At 42.1% G+C, this 13,286-nt stretch overlaps 1 protein-coding gene across 6 annotated transcripts in view; it reads right to left on the bottom strand.

Annotated features, from left to right (window-relative positions):
• Csgalnact1 (chondroitin sulfate N-acetylgalactosaminyltransferase 1) overlaps positions 1-12,943 on the bottom strand; it is a 340,304-nt gene extending 327,361 nt beyond the window's left edge. For all 6 annotated transcript variants that reach the window (XM_021230186.2, XM_013117195.3, XM_013117196.3 and 3 more), the window contains exon 1: positions 12,459-12,943. The gene's annotated coding sequence lies outside the window, so the exon portion shown is untranslated. The remainder of the gene's footprint in view (positions 1-12,458) is intronic.
• Between the last annotated feature and the right edge of the window lie 343 nt (positions 12,944-13,286).

The raw sequence follows: 13,286 nt of genomic DNA, 5'->3' as shown, positions 1-13,286 counted from the left end.
ATTTAATAAAATAACTTGGTTCAAAGAGGTATGTCCTTCCTGTTTCTCAGAACTGCCTTTTGTAAGCCACTTTTGCTGATGTCACAATTCCAGAGAGTCAAGATGTCCAACATCTCTCTTATAATCACTTCAGTTAGGTAATTAACCCTCCTTTTTTATTACCTTCAAGAGCACTTAATGTGTTGGAAACCTTCCTGGCTGTATTATATCCAGCCTGCCACAAGATGATGAGTACATAATTTGCTTATAGGTAATTCTTAAGAAAACACACAGTAAGCAGAGAAAATAGGCATAGTTACACGATTTGCACAATAGTGAAAGACTTATAAGCATGGGTTTCTGCTTTGTTTTACCCAATTTAACTTTAGATCACATATAGGGATCCCAGAGAGTCATTCGACCATTCATGAACACGATTTCTTACTAACCTATTGATGATGGCATTGCTGCATTTGTTGACCTATACATATTTGTTGAGAGCCTCATATGTGTCCATTCTGTGCTAACCTTACCTAAGGCACTGGAATATATCAAAACTGGGGTGGTGGGGTCCCTATACTCACCAACCTGCAGGCTGATCTAATGATGCCATAAAAGCAACTAAAACACTACAATCCTATAACACAGTTAATTGTTTGGTTTGGTTTGGTTTTTCATGAGGTCTCATCAACCTATGTTAACCTTGAATTTACTGTAGCCCACAATAACCTTGAACTCCTGATCCTCTTGTCTGTACCTCCCTACTGCTGGAATTACTAACATGCACCAGCATCTCCAGTTTTATACAAGGACAAACCTCTGGGCTTTGTGTACACTAGGCAAGTGCTGGGCTCACTAAGCTACATCCCCAGCCAAGAACATTTTTGTTTTCGCTTGTTAAGTATAGGGAACTTGGGATCAAAAGCTCTCTAGGTAAATGTGTTCAAATCTAGGTTCTGCCTACACAGTGATCAAACCCAACCAAAGAAAAAGTCTACCCAATAGTAAAAGAATTCTATTTAAAAAGTGTTTCAATAGTATTTCAGTTATAGGAAATGCCCCTGATCCTTCTGCACTCTGTATTTCAGGAGAAAATGAAACTTGTTTTTAATTGCAAACTTAACTCGCAACAAGTCCCAGTGACACACATCCTATGTCTTTCCATGTGTGCAACCCATTTTTGCCCCCCAACAACTCCTCAGAACTATTCTTTTTTTTAAACAAACATGATTTATTTTACTGGATTCTAAGATAACAACTAACATCTGATTGTGAAGGTGATGGGTTAGAAGCTGTAATTTTGGCTACAACCCTACTTTCCTTTTATAATATGGGACAATATTTTCCAGATTTCAAGGACTACAATCTAGACAATTTTTGGAAATAATTATTGAGAAAAACATGTCTATGGAGTGATTTTAAAGGATTTAAGCATTTCATATTTAAAATATTTCTAAACTAGAAAAAAACTGATAAATATATAAACCATAAATGCATATCATTAACAATAACAGTGAGTTAAATATCTACTCTCCCAATAATATGGAAGTATTTCAAAGTAACTAAGATGAATAAATATTGTAAGATGAACACATTTCAAATATTATTCTATAATGTGAGATATTAGAAAACCCAATCTACAGGGTATTAACTGTTAGCAAGATGGATTGCAGTGAATTAGTCAGTTTCTCATCACTGCAATGAAGTAACTGATTAAGTATGTTTATAGAAGTAAAATTTATTTAACTTAGATTTTAGGAAGCTCATATCTAAGACAAAGAAACTACATTGTTTTCGTATTTAGTAAGTTATATCTTAGAGTAGGAACATGTAGAAGACAAGTGACAATATCTTGAAAAATAGCAGAGAGAAATATGGCAAGCAAAGTCACAGAGTCATTGGAATACCAGGCTCCCAATGCTCTGAATATCTTTTCTTGGTTGGACTCCTTAAAATACCTTAGAATTGCTTGCCCATCTCCAGATGATCCACTCTGAATATAACAAATGTGTTGAGGATACTTACTCAAACTGTAGTTGGAGGTTTTCTCAGTATCTCCATGACCCACTGGACTGGTTTGTCTCTTGTTGGCAGTCCCTACAGTCACTAATGAAATAATCACTCAAAGGCTTATATTAAATCAAATTGCTTGGCCAAAGGCTTAGACTTCTTGCTGGTTAGCTCTACATATAATTTAACCCATTCTCAGAACTATTCTTAGAAATCAAATTTCTTTATTTTCAGAAAGACCATGGATTGACAATGCAGAGAACAAAGGGTTTCACACTTAAACCAACTAGCTAAAGTTGTACAAGGGAAACCGAGATCATTTTAGAGAGATAGACTGAAAGATAGATTAGATAGATAGATTGTGTGTGTGTGTTAATTTTAAAGCATTTAAAGCTCATACATACACATATATGTGAAGCCAAAAAGATTACATTGATTTTCTTCCTCTATGTCTTCTCAACTTATTTTGTTTGAGACAGATTCTTTAATCGAAACTGGAAGCCATCAATTTCTAAATCTAGAGCTTACCAGTTTGTCTAAACTGACTGAATTACAATGATCTTCCTGCCTCCTCAGTCCATCACCCAGTGCTAAGTTACAAATAGCCATGCTTGGGCTTTACATAAATGCTGGGAGCCAAACTCAGATCTTCATGGGTGCCAAGCAAGCACTTTACTAACTGAGCTATTACCCCAGCCTCCCCTTTCCATTTCTGGTGTTGTAAAATTGGCAAGAAATAAAAAGAGATCCCTGTTGGCCAGGCATTGGTGGCCCATGCCTTTTATCCCAGCACGGTTAACCTGGTCTACAGAGAGAATTACAGGACAACCTCCAAAGCTACAGAGAAACTCTGTCTCAAAAATAAAAAAAAAATAGAGATCCCTGTGCCCTTGACACTGAGTGCTTGCTCCATCCAAGAGGAAACACCGTATGCGACACTAAGTTCCTCCTTTGTAGGATTTTCCTCCCCTCATCTCCGGAGGCCAGATTCCTCATTTGTTCATCTGTGTCAGCACCAAAACACTAAGCACACAGTATGAGTCTGTAACTAGATTCTGAGAAACTTGAGGGCAGACGTTAGCTTGGTCCATTGTGTTACTGAAGGGACACCTAGAATTACCTTTAACCAGACACCATGCTTAATAATGCTGCATTCTCATCATTAACACCATGATGGAAGCAAACCACCTTGCCATTTGGTAGCTGAGTCACCTAAGATTAGTCCTCCCTGACTTTCTGTATATCCACAGTGATAGTCTGCAGACTATTTCCAATGAGCTGGGACTTCTGGAACATCCTGACATGAAACCAATGATCTCAAAAATACTGTTGTTTCCAGGGATATAGTTTTGCTAACCAATGGTCTTCTCAATACTTCTAGCTTCAAGAATACTGTTTTGTGAACTCAGCCAGTACAACTCTTTCACATGCAGTGTGACCATTCCAAATATTTCTAATCCACATGAATTTATTGACTGAACAAAGCCAACTTCATTTAAGCTTACTCTACTCATGCCCTAACTTTCATTCTTTGGAGATGAAGAGTAGGTGCAATCCCTGGCCATTTGCACTGTCATCTAACCCGAGAACAGCCAGCAACACCTCTCCGTGCCCTCTTCAGGCCAAGCCCAGCCAACACCACATCAAACATGCACTTTCTCATGCTTTCGGGCAATCAGATTTACAAATCACTCATACCTACATCCCTACTGTACCTCTCTAGTTCAGAATACAAACACTGTCTTGTTACCCTGAACCACCAGTAAAATTTACCATTTTGAAATGATGAGCAGGGGTTAAAGAGGTGCAGTCCTGGTTCTCAAAGAGCATATTTGGTTCATGAGGTTACTGAATGCCAACCAATGTACACAGGTTATCAAAAGACACTTTGAGTAATCTGAGTTAACTATGTCTATGGACTGATAGGAGACATTAGAAATCTACTGTTGAATAGAAAGCTCTGGTCCCACTGCCCTCAATCAAAAACTAAAACTGTGTAAAGATACTTTGATAGTCAGTCTTGACTGTCAACTTGACAGGACTTAGAATCAATAACATTCCTCTAGGTATATCTGTGAGGATGTTCCAGAATGGTTTCATTTAGTAGGAAAGATGCCTGAATGTTGCTAGTAACATTCTAGGTATTTTGGCCCCAAAGTGAATGAAAAGGAGAAATAAACTGAGCATCAGCACCCATGGCTCTTTGCTCCCTGACTGTCAGTGGAAATCCAAAGGCATTGGGTTATAGTAATCGCAGAGCTGAAGACAATAAGAAAACTATCCAAGAGTAGAATCTAAAAAGACTCAAGGACCAGGGCAAACACGGCAGTCTCCTTCTAGTTTCCCAAATGTCCTCCAAAATGAAACTAGAGAATAGTTCCTTTCTCTTCTGTGTCTGAGGCATCTGCCATGCAGAACAGAGGTCAAATACATCTCAGTTAATGAGCAAACACCCCAATGTGAAAACCATGATAAGATGAGAAACTAGAATCTAAAGAATTGACTTGCCTAAAATCACACAAAGAAACAGTAAAGATTTGAGTTTTGGCCAACACATTCCACCTTCCAAAACCACATTGTTAGGGACACTGCTTCTTCATTCCAGACATTGGTTCCCACATTTGCTGACTATCATGGGTCTCCCTGTGTCTTCATCATAATAGTCTTCCCCAAATTCATGTGAACTATCTTGAATTTCACTTTAAGGACTATTTGACTTTTTTTTCAAAGCTCTTTCTCTGTTGTGTTTTTAAAGCTGGCTTGTTGTTTTCATTTTAATATACTCTATGAATCCCATAAAATGGGATTTTGAAAATTACAGTAAATTGCTCTAGATAAATGGTTCTCCAACCCTATGCTGCATTTCTTTCCTCCCCACTTTTCTAAAAGCCCTGACTCAAGCTTCACTCACACCTGGGCAGGTCCTGTTTGCTTATTCCCAGAAGGGTCGGTTTATGTCTGTGTGCCATCACACAATAAATAACTCAAGGCCTCCTGCTCCATGGCTGAATGAGCTGGTCCTGAACTGTAAGGATCCTGTAAAAGCCACATTCCTACCCCACCACACACAGCATCTACTCTGCACACCAAACAAAGCTGCTCATTATCATAAAACCACCAGGCACATCTTGGTAAAACCCACCCTGATCTCTAACACAGCCCACTATACAGGCTGTGCCAAGAAGACACACCCAGAGGCCCCTGTGGTTCTGGCTCCCTGCCACACAGTAAAACAGACATGGGTGTCTCTAACCAAATGCCGAAATGGAAAAGAAGCAAAAACAGGAGGCTCATTTTTTTCTGCCATATCAACTAACCCTTGAAATCTCAAGTTGGAATTAGCAGAGAGCTAACAATTTTGATTTAGCTCCTTGCTGGCAGAGGATGGACCACCTTCAGAAAAGCCCTGCAGTCAGAGCCTAGGGAGCTAGACATGTCAACAAGTCAATACACCGAGCTGGGTGTTCAGAAGAGCTTCTGTTTTCTTGTGAGCTTCTGGGAAGAGCTGTCTGTAAGCTCTGTAACTCAGAACCATCAAGTCAGACCCAGGGTCCCCAGGAACAAGCTGCTAAGAGTCAGCCTTGCTCATTCCCAAATACTAAACATTTTCTGCTTAGCCTACCACAAACTACATTTCTAACTTTCTCCAATTTCCCTAAGTACCCTTTCCTTTACCCTCAAGCCTCAGCCTTATTCTACATCATGGACATCTACACTAGGCATTAAGCTGCCATGGGCTGCTAGAAATCAACCTCTTCTGGTCAACTCAGAAAATGACAACGTGGACTAGGGACCCTAGGGTAATGCCAATTCACAGATCATCTAATGCCATTGCCAAGTCTGTCCCAGCTTCAAGAGGGCGAACCAGAAAGGAGCATTTCTTTCAAGAGTTGATCACGTTCTACCTTGGATTTCAGATAGTGTTATTTTCATGCTTCCCTGACCAGTCAGGACCAGATGGAAGAAAGAAGGGATGGGAGACCATGAGAGGAGATAGCTAAGGAGGGAAAATAGGGAGGTACTGTCATTGGTACCAGCTACTTACAGTGGCATGGCATTTTATCTGAGATTTCAATTAATTCTTGCAGTAAGTGCAAAATTCATTGTCCCCACTATGCATGCAAAATCCATACAAGGAAGCTAAGAGATGGGGGTCCACGCACCCTAGTCAAGAAGAGATACAGCTGGGCTAACAAACCCAGCACTGCTCAGCTTCCAGGTATAAAACACACCCCCTTCCTGCATTGTCACCCCTTCTTTATAGTCCTTTAACTATCTCATAGGAAGCCTTTACATAATGTGAACATAAGCACTTTGCCCAAGGGATGCATGAATGGCTGGTTCTAGCCTTCACACCTTTACATTTCGCAATACAGGTACTTGATTTTACCCACATATTCTTCTTACAACTTGCCTGCAAAGTGCCTTGGTAAGAAGTTAACCATCAGCCAAATGGAGATGGTGCGCGCCTTTAATGGACCTCAGAGTTTGGGGCCAGCCTGGCCGACAGAACAAGTTCCAGAACAGACAGAGCTACACGGAGAAACTGTCTTGAAAAGCAAAACAAAACAAAAAAGAAAAGAAAAGAAGTTCGCCATCACACAGGAAAGTTATCTACAATATATGTTGAGGTCCTAGGGAAAAAATCCTGGATGTGCAAACATAAACAAAAAAATGCTATAGCAGTCTCACTGAAAATAAACTGTATTAGTTATCTTGCTCTATCCTGCCCAGAAATAGATACCAATACAATAACCTAATGAAAATCAATGACCTCAGAACCTTAAGACATTTTTCTAATTGCCAATTCAAGGAGTTTATGCTGAAAAAAAAAACAGCAGAGGCTGGGAGAATAGCTCAGTCAATAAAAAGCTTGCCTACAATGCAAGCATGAGAATCTTATGTTGACTCCCAGCATCCACAGAGCATGCCAGGTGTAGTGGTATGAACTTGTAACTCCCAGGCTAGGGAGAACCCTAGAGCTGGAGAGACAGAAACAACTGAATCCCTAGGACTCACTAGACAGACACCCCAGTCTAACCAGTGGTAGTTGGCTCTTAAGAAACAACACCCTGGCTTGTCCTCGTCCTACACAGGGGTGTGTGCATGCATTTGCACACACACACACACACACACACACACACACACACACACGAGAGGGGTGCTGGGATGAGCAGAGGTTCTGGGCTGGAACCAGGCAGATGTAGATTAAGGTCCAGCTTTACCACCAACCTTACCAATGTATCATCTCCAAAACCTTTGTTCCCTCGCAGATAATAACGGTGCATATACCCCAAGTGACTGTGCAAACTGAAATGAGAATCTCACATCCCATACTTAGCCCAGCATTAGCCAATTCTGTGGAGGAAAGAATTATGTTGTACTGAAGTATGATGAGAAACTTCAATGAAGTACCTGGCTTTGCAAGCATTACAAGAGGTACTGCATTCACTGAATCTTCATCAGAGTGTTTCAGTGGCTGGAGTAATCTTAATCTACACCAAAAGCAATGCAGGCAATAATTATAAACAGCAGAGAGCTATACATATGAACGTATACAACTTACTGTGGTAGACATTCTTCTCAATGCCTCTACAGACTACACTTCATACATGTAGAATGTGCCACAGAAGAGCCCAACAGGGAAGTGGCTCTGAACTCTAATGAGCTTTGTGTTTACCAGGCTTAACTGCCTAGCCTAGCATGGTCACTCACACATGAAAGGAGTATGCAGTACTAAACTGCACAAGGAAAACTCATGGGCTAACAGTAGCACCATTGAATCATATTGGCCAGGTTAGTAGCAAGTACCTACGCTAGGTGTGATGGAGCTTGCCTGAAATTCCAGGATTCTGGAGGCTTAGGCAGGAAAAAGCTCACAAATTCAAGGTCAGCCTTGTATGCACTAGAGACTTTTCTAAGAATGCTTTCTCACTTATCTAACAAAGGAGAGACAAGAAAAGGTCCCTTTTGAGGGTACCCAGGGCTTCAGTTTCAGAAACAGAATAGACGATGGTCGCAAAGCCATCGGTGAAGATTGTTAAATTAAACTACGCCTTGGGAATACAAAAATCAAGGCTGTCCCCGGGTTCAGTATAAACAGACAGCTCACATCTAATGACTCTGCTTTCTGTTTCCATCTTCATCAACTCACATGTTCTTGGTGTGTGGAAATAACACAAAGGAGCAGATGTGGCCCCAGGATAGCCAAATGTTTGATTTTTCATTGCCTAAGAACAACAGAAATCATTACGCAGCATGCATTAAGTTATAGGTTCAAAACATCCTAGCTCACAGTTGTCATTTCCATACAGGTGGCGCCTCCCAAATGCAGTTCCCTATAAATGACTCCCAGGTATAAAGAACCATTCATTTCCTGTACCTCCGGCAGGCATCCATAATCTTTGTCAGCTCAGGGCTTTTGCCCAAACTAAATCACAATTCTGCAGAAAGCTGCATGTCTGTCATTCTGACTGAGACTCAACTTCCTCTTTGGAAAGAGAAGGAGAGGTTGAGAGGTGCCAAGCCCTTTCCTAGCTAGAGGTTAAAAATCTCTTCCGGTTCTAGAAAAGAATGCCTTTGTACAAACAGGATCTGCACAACTCTCTGATATGCCAGAACCCTGAAAGAAATCCAAAGAACTCAGCCTAAGCAGTGGAAATTATAATAAAAGTTATCTATGGCTTTCACAATAAAAGTTAGTCCTCTTATTTTGTTCCCCAGCCATGAACTGGCCTAACCTTCATAGAAAAATAACAACAATAAGATTTCCTTGTTTTCAAATCATACCACATGGAAATCAGAATGGGAGGTCTGAAATTTTTCTGAATTCAGAAAGGTTCTGATAAATAAGAAAAGAAACTCCTTTGCAAGGTTTGGGGTCTCAGTGTATTGGATTCTCTTACCTTAGTTGCCTTTGCTGTGCAGAATAAAGGTATTTAGTTTCCCAAGATAAATTAAATCTCACTGGAAACCTGCAAATATTCTCTTATTTATGTGCAAACAATATGGCTATATTGGGGATAATAATGCCTGTTTAAACACAGTCAGTATTTCTTCTAAGAAATAACAAGTTATATCTAGGAAGTAAAAACACCTTCAAGGCATTCAAAAAACATTCTCAGGCCTGACTAACTTCATTAAAATCAGAATGTACAAGTAAAAGAGATTTCAAAACACGTAAATGGGTGTGGCAGCTCATGAAGGATCACTGAAGGTTTGAGGCCAGCCTGCTACATGACGAGGCCCTAGCTTAAACAAAACTTTTCACCCAGAAGAAAGATACAGCAGAATGCAACAAAACCTTTTAAAGGTTAAATTTAATGTAGCTTCAAAAAGAAAAAGAGGCAGAGAAATGGGGGGCTTCAACTGGCTACATGAAATCCCTTGAGAAGCAGTTCATATTCCTACAATACATCACAATGTATATGTAGCACATATACATATGCTTGTAGCTGCAGATATCCATTTAAGAGAAAAGGCTATTAAAAGATTAATAAAAAGTTCCATCAAAAACAGATGGACACACACACACACACACACACACACACACACAAAGAAAAACATTAAAATTCTACATCCAAATCATGCATTTAATTTCTAAATTTAAGAAATTCCATATTTGAGTATTAGGATATATACAGTAAAAAGTCCAGTTTTCAAGTATCTAAAGTTATTTTTGAAACCCCACTGAGTCAATCAAAGAGGGCTTTCATTTATTTTCAGGCCATTGTTAATGCTTTTTACATATGTATTCTTCCCTGGTGTTGGAAGCTCAATTTCTCTGCTATCTGAATAGACAGACAAATGACAAACCAGAGTGATCCAGTGTGCAGAGGAGGCCCCTAGTGGTGGAGCCACTACTAGGCCTCGGCTTTTACAAGTTTTATAAGACCACTTTATCATGAGGCCAAAATCAATAGGTAATAAAGTCTACCTGAGCCCAGCCTCCTTAGGACCTGTTAGTCTTAATATATGGTAGGGCTATAATTTACAGCCCCAAGGTCCTTTCATCAGGAATACCAAAAGAAGGATGTGACCTGAAGAATAACTTCATTACACTGGGAATTTCAAACCAGCATACATCTAAGTCCTTACTGCCTGTCAGTATGGAGCTGGATGGCACGAGGGAAGCAGGGGAAACAGCAGCCATGCACAGCCTACTGTTTTCCTCTTTTCAGTGTGGCATCATCTTATTAAGCATAGGACCAGGGATACAGGAAGACTGGAAAGTCCAGTTCATCATCCCACATCCTAATGATGGATTTTCAGCCAAAAGAACCCTGTGAAACATTGCCTACCACCATCCTCCACAGTGCCAGCCTCCAGGTTCAAACAGCCAGGCACGGCAACATCCAATGATCTTCAGTGAGCAATAGCCTCATAGATGGGTGGATAGATGGGTGGATGGATGGATGGGTGGATGGATGGGTGGATGGGTGGATGGATGGATGGATGGGTGGATGGATGGATGGATGGATGGATGGATGGATGGATGGATGGATGAGCAAAAGACCACATAAAAGAAGAATCACAAATTTTAAAGGTTTTAAGTGTCAAACCATATCTAAAAGAGCTAGTATTCAAGAAAAGCCTACTGTGTTCTAAGAACTTAGGAAAAATGCTATTTAATTCTCCAAATATCTCTGTCAAGTGAGGAGTGTCACAACCATTTTAAACATTAGAATTCTGGTATTGGAAAGAACAAGTGACTTGCCCGGGGTCATACAGTTAAAAAGTGGGACAAGTCTCTTGGATAACAGTTTTCTGGAATTGCAAAGCACAGTATCACAGTAATATAAATTGGTGAATCCAAATGTTGGATATTTTCTTTGAAGCTTACAACTAAACATATGAAATCTGAGACCAAAAGATGGAGAGAATTAAAGTAATATTGTGTGATCATGACTTGGCTGTTGCATGCCTTTAATCCCAACGCTTGGAAGTCAGAGGCAGACATATCTCTGATTTCTAGGTCAGCCTGGTCTACCAAGTCAGTAGCAGGACAGCCAAGGCTACAAAAAGAAACATTGTCCTCAGGAGGAAAATTCCTTGATTTGAAGTGGCAGCAGGTGTGTCCTAATCTGCAAAGTTCAAGCTTGACAAATTGCACCAAATTGAGGACATTAATTACAAAAAAACCTTTGGTGTTTTAAGTAAATTCCTGATTTTGTCTTGGGCTGCACTAATAGGCTGCAGGTTGGACACACCCGATAGGTAGCTCAATGCAGAGAAAATTATTATACATGTATTAAGTTCCTACAGTGGTTATGGCCCATCTCATATTTTCCCAGAATTAGCAGTTTCTGAAAGCTCCATGCACGACCCCTCTATGGGAGTAATGATTCTTTGGTGTGTTCCGATGACCTTTCATGCCTAGGGCACCAGTCACTCTCTGCCTTGGGCTTTCATTTCCACGTTTGAAAGACTTCTCTCCACGTGGCCAAAACCCCACAGTCTATAAATGCTCACAGTTCACAATAATTGGGACTCTCTTGCGTGAAAAGTGTTAACCCAATCCAAGAAACCCTGTAGAATTACTAAGATTTACTAGACATTTATATTCCTTTAAACATGGAACTGTAGTTAGTTATCTTTAATGGCATTTGAGTGAAAATTGTGCCAAGCGTTGAAATCAGAATAAAAATGGAGTTTGCAAAATACAGCCGCCCTATTATTCATTACTATTTCAATTTTAGCATCCACCGAGGCTCAGTGTTTGGGCATGTACAGTACTGTTAATATCTTTTCCTCTATAACTTCGAAATCACTGACGACAAGGGTACAGGTGCAGGAAGTGAAGCGGAAACAAACAACTTCGCCTTTGCTCAGCACAGCTTTCCTTTTCCTCTAGCCCTCGGAATGCGTCACTGTACCCCAAGAACATGCTCCAAGAGAGCTTCTCTCCACCACTGGCGCACACTCTTGCTCCAGATCACTCTCAGATAGTGGAGACCCTCGGGATCCAGAGAATCACCATTACCCTGGTACAACGCAGGAGAGCGTCCTGCCCACGGGTCACCCTCTCCATCATAGCAATAAATAAATAAGGAACAGCAAACTAGGGGTGCCCGCACGTGCCAAAGCTACTTTGAAAAGGGTGGGGGGAGTATGGTTAGTAAGCCAGAAGCTCCGGCCTCGAAAAGCGCTGGGGAAGCCGGGCTGACCACGGGCGTGCGGCACTAGGGACCCCCGCACGGAGCTATACTCGAGCGTCCATCTAGAGGCACTGAGCCCCCCACGCGCTTAGCACCAGCTACAGCGGGTAGTGATCGCGGAGCCTCGGCCCTTGAATAACAGTAATCACAGGAGACCAGCCTTGGGGTTGTCCTCCAGGGCTGACAGACAGCCAACTCCGAGGTCGCATGGGCAGTGGCACTGGGCTGAGCAGACAGGCGAGCGGCAGCAACACACCCACAAGCAGCCAACCACGCCCGGCCCGCACTCGGGGTAAGGGACCCCTTACTTACCCCAGGCAGCCCTACGGACAGCCGGGCGGGGCTCCCTCTGTTACGCTGCTCCCGCCGCTGCTGAACTTTCCCTCCTGCCCAGTCGGCCGAGGGCTGGGCTCCACCTCCAGCTCCGGCAGCCACAGAGCCTCCAGGGACTGGGAGGGAGAGGGGGGAGCTCAGACTGAACAGCAGCCAAGCCAAGCACCGAGCCGGCCTCAGGGTGGGAGCCCCCAGCCCGTGTAGTGGAGGCAGCGGTGGCCTTAGGGCTGGGGTCGCGCCTCGGTGCAGTCACCAGATTCCACCAGGGCCCTTCTGCAGTGCATCCTGCTCCTGAACAGAGCAGGGCACCCTGGCTGAGAGACTGTCACTGCAGACACCATGCATGGAGAGCAGGGTCTTCTACACCACGGAGTCTTCAATCTCTGGATCACCGACATCCAGAGAAGTTGGTGAAAAGGACTATGACATTGCTGGAAGCTGTGCCCCAAGGGAGAGGTGGCTCAGAGTCTATCCTACAAGTTTGCCCCATTGCCCCCACCCATTCCCCCATTGATCCTCCTGTGTCGTTTGTTCTGCTAGAACTATCCTAATTCCAGAGACGGCGTGCATCCAAAACTTTGTAAATTGTACTTCAGTGACTTAATAAGCTAGTGGCTGTTTTTGCTGCCCTGGATAGTGGTGATAATGCCTTCATTAAGAAGCTTGTATTTGCTAAGGACCAGAAACCCCTTTAACCCTTCAGCTTCACTGGAGCTAAGTGATGTCTACAAGGACCTCTGGTGGCCACATCACCACAGCAACTCAGCTGAGATTTGTAGAGAATAGAAGAATCTGTGCTTACCAAAT

This window comes from Mesocricetus auratus, unplaced genomic scaffold (genome assembly GCF_017639785.1).
Source record: "Mesocricetus auratus isolate SY011 unplaced genomic scaffold, BCM_Maur_2.0 Super-Scaffold_6731, whole genome shotgun sequence".
Classification (NCBI taxonomy): Eukaryota; Metazoa; Chordata; class Mammalia; order Rodentia; family Cricetidae; genus Mesocricetus; species Mesocricetus auratus.
The sequence above is the reverse complement of the archived record's forward strand: the minus strand, read 5'-3'. Positions and strand labels throughout refer to the sequence as shown.